This window comes from Lactuca saligna, chromosome 5 (assembly GCF_052625555.1).
Source record: "Lactuca saligna cultivar CGN05327 chromosome 5, ASM5262555v1, whole genome shotgun sequence".
In the NCBI taxonomy this organism is placed as follows: Eukaryota; Viridiplantae; Streptophyta; class Magnoliopsida; order Asterales; family Asteraceae; genus Lactuca; species Lactuca saligna.
Genome location: NC_136421.1, coordinates 304,495,141 through 304,499,899, shown reverse-complemented (window position 1 = coordinate 304,499,899; position 4,759 = coordinate 304,495,141).

Below are 4,759 nucleotides of genomic sequence, written 5' to 3'. Positions count from 1 at the left end.
ACTTTTTACTTATACATATATAATATATTAAACTATTAATTTTATATAGTATAAGAGTGTATTTTATACATTTAAAGTACTTGATGGTTTAATCTATTAATAAATTATATTCTTAATTTAATTAAACTTAAACCATGTTATTATGGATTTATTAATCATATCTTTTAATTAAACATTTAATTAACTTAATAAAATCCATAAGAGGTAATTCGAACTTTTCAAAAACATCAAGGCTCTAAATATAAAAATTCAAAATTAAAAACTATTTAATTAATTTTGAAGTTATGAACCTAAGAGTTGCATCTTATGAAACCTTTCAATTACAAGAGTTTTACTCTTTCATAAATGAGACTTTTCAACATTAAAACTTGGGGGCAAGTTTTGTAACTCTTGAAAAACTTTTGGATTCCAAACTGATGACAAGTTTTGTAACTCCTTTAAAAAAACTTATAAGTTCCAAAACTTGATGACAAGTTTTGTAACTCTTCAAAACATTTAGATTAAATTTAAGCTAATAAAATAATCATATTATTTATCTTTTACCAATTTGATCTAATGTAACTCTTGTATCAAGATAATTTCAAATCAAAAAATTACTAATAATTAGATTTATCATATAAACTAATAGTCATCTTAAAATTTTGACAAATATCTTTTAATTGGATGGAGACAAACATTACCATATCAATAAAATCAAATTTTATGAGCAAAAACATTTTGTGGTAATGATCCTAATCCAAAACAGGCCAAAAAAAAAAAACAAAAAAAACAAAAAAAAAAAACAAAAAGAAAACTACCATCTAAAGATCCAACTCGCCGAGCCAGGCTATGGACTCATCGAGTTCATGGTCATATGAGTCATCTCGTCGAGTCCACTCATGGGACTCATCGAGTCCAATAGACAAACAACAAATATCATAATTTTTCAACTTTGAAAACAATACAATTACATTTATATAATAGAAAATAATTCATGGCTCTGATACCACTGTTAGGTTTTATGTACTCTAACATCCCTATGATGCACATACAACCCTAATGCTTTGGATCTAAGTTTTCTTTAGTTATACATGAAACAAAATTATCCAAAGCATGAAGCCTACAACTAGCATACAATTTGACATTTGAATCATAAAGAACTAGTTTGTAGATTACCTCTTGTTATAGCTTGTTGTATTTTGGCCTTTAATAACTTAGTACCCTTGTTGTATTTTGGCCTTTAATAACTTAGTACCTCAAGTGTGACGCCTTAAAATGGTTCACAAAACACCACCAACAATTGGAGAACTTGAGCGAGAAATTAGAGGCACTCAAAATCGGTTGTAGTTTCTCTAAGAAGACTAGTCTATACAATTTTAGGCCAAGGGGTTACATATATATATATATATATATATATATATATATATATATATATATATATATATATATATATATATAGTGTAGAATCCAAGAGTCATATGTAACCCTAATTCTTACACTTGGGATTATGATCCATAATCTATATGGACTAACTGTTCATGGACTCTTACACAAACTTAGCCCATTATAGATCAATAGCCCAAACCATATGTATCACTGATTTTTATAATCAGTCCCCGTTAATTTAATTAGTCTCTTTTGATCACTAAATTAATTCCAAATTTGTTCTTGATCAATACTAATTAAATAATATGATTTCACAATTAATATATTATACTTATAATATATTAATAAATCACAATAACCTTTTTCCCAAATATCATTCCTATCAAATTGCTTTGGTGAATGCAACCCAAATGGAGCATGCTACTTTTGGGTCAAGTACATACCAATTATAGGTATGGGCTTATACACTAAATCCAACAGTATGTTCATTTCCATATGGATGTGCTTGAGATTGACTCGATGTGCTGCTGATGATACTTGTTTCTTTGCATTTTCCTTTCGCCTTGTATTGGAACATGTAGTTGGATTTGATGGCCTATTGGTGTTGGGGCTCTTTTGGGTAGTTACTTATAATGTTACCTTAGTGATGATACCAATTTTAGAATTTTCATTGAGATTTCCCTTTTACTTGATTTAGTACTTGATTTGGTTATCGGTTTTGAAAACTTTAATTTTGATGGGTTGATTTAGATGGATTTAAATTAAATAAGTTGGTGATGTTTTCTAACAAACAAATAAATACTTCAATTGCTTTAATATGTAAATGATGTTTTTAAATTAAAAAAAAGTGAAAAATCATTATGTTAAAATTTTGTTGGATTTGATGTCAGTTAGGACAAAACAAGTGGAGCGTGGTGTTGATTTATATTCAGTTATTTTTCCTACTTTCCAAGAGGATCAGAAAGTTGTGGACCATATATATATATATATATATATATATATATATATATATATATATATATATATAGTGCTCTTTGGCTATGCAAGTTTGGAACAAAGTTGCTACGTGGATTGATACGGATGTGGCTTTGTTCTCTTCCGTGATGGATATGTTGCTTTAGATTGACTCATGACCGATAGAAAGAATGAAAAGAGTGATTGTGAAGTCCATCTTCTTGACTGTCATTTAGGTTATGTGAACGTACTAGAATGTTGTTATATTCCTCCAATATCACTATAGGAAGTAATTCATATTTGATAACATTTTTTATCACTCTTTTCGTTAGTTTTTGTTTTGAAACACTAAGGATATGATTAATTGGGTTGAGTAGATACAGAAACCCAATCCTTACTTAATTTTTTGTTTGGTCCTAGCTCCTATCATGTATTAACCAATGAGAATTTAGCAATAATTTAATAATTAAATTAAGGAATAAGGGTAGCTTGATCATTTTACTTTTATACACCAAAAATAAATCTTGTATCTTTGGAAAATCATTAGCTGGAAATCTGCAATATTTTTATAAACCCTAACAACAGCCACAACATCATCTTTCTTAGTAAACTTGCAATCGTACCACTGATTCTCAAAAACCATATTCCACCTAATCATGTCTGCAACGATTTCTCTTCCGTCTTGTTTTTCCAACATTGGTCCATACTATTCAGGTTTATCACAAATATTGTGATGGTGGTGAGGCGATACAAGGAGACATTGATGACCACGGTGGACAAAATTTCGTGAAGGACAACCCCACTGTCGACGAAATTTAGATTTCCAATGAGATGATGACAAGCCTCCAATGTTTTTGCACACCAGGTTTGATTTTGTTATCTATTTTCTTTTTGTGTGGCTCTAATTGACTTCTGTTTCCTTTATCCCAAAAATGATCTCTTGCAAATCATTATTATTCATTTTTATCGATGTCTAATTAGGTCTGATTTGTACTTAGTTTGTATTTGAGATCGTTAACTTTTACATTAGCATTGACAGATGCTTCAAGATAAACTCCGAGTTAAACATGCCTGCCAGGTGTTTGTTGAAGTGTTAGATGTGTTGAAATGGTAGATGCTTTAAGATATGCTCTTGCAGTAACACCATTGGGAACATGGGTTGTTCTTGAATACCACCCTCACTTTATTAGAATGTATTGGGGTGCTGTAAGCACTGTTTTCTGTGTAGAAATTATTAAATCAATTGATTCTTATGTGTTTGCTAAAACTATATTAAAGTATTACAACTCCTTAGGTTACTTTAAAAGTTTAAATTTGTGTTTTTCTTAGCCTCTTTACCAATTTACTGTTTATATATCTTCGTTGAATTTTTTGATGATGGATTATGAAAATACTTTTTATTATAAAAAGTTTCTCAGAGAATATTATCATCATATAGTTCGATTTGATGGAAATTATTCTTATAGAATGGATTCTATCAGAATTGCTAGCAAATACATGTTTTATGTAATTGTTTGTACAAGTTATTAACTACTATTGGTCAAATAATCTTATAATAATCAACAAAGCATGCCTTCCACAACAACTGTCAAACTCTGATCTTATCAAGTATCAACCCTTAGATAAGTGATCATTTATTCCTTTATTTTTACAAGATATCATAGTGATTTGAGTCGTGGATAATGAACCAGCCTAACAGTTTAACATTATGTTTCTCGATTTCCAATTTATGATGCTTAAATAAAATTTCCTATTAAACACATCAATTCAGTCCGGGTTAGGTCTAGCACAATAATGTCATCGTCAAATAATTTATGGATCCATGATATAGCTTTTCCCGTTAAGAAGAAAATGAACAAATAAACTTTGACTGTTTTGTCTGTTCTTCAAATCACGCATAGAATTACTCGTTATGACCATCCATTACGGATAAAGTTAGAGTAAGACTAATACACAACCAACCCGTATGCAAGGAAATCAGTGTCTCTCCATTTTAAGAATAAAAGATATTATCATTTCAACATTACTCATGGTTGAATCCGTGAATTAATCTCTTTGAGTGCGGATTCTCCAATACTTAAATCTCTATTAAGTACTCATGAACATTAGTCGCAATATCCATGATATGTATAATCACTACAGACAATCTACTAGAACTTCACGACAATCTTATCTCAATACTTATTCCTAAGAGTATGATAGATTGTGGAGTTTGAGTAATTAATATTCAGGAAGTAGGGATCTAAACATGCAAAAACAGTACACAATGATAATTTAAGTATAATTGATAACACTCCTAGAAATAAATAAATCTCCATTATTTAATCAGCATAACAATTACAAATATTATTCATTGTTCTAAATGTTTCAAAATAATCAACTAACTACTAAAATTAACATCATCTCTTATGTCTATACTCCTAACGTGAACAATACAAAT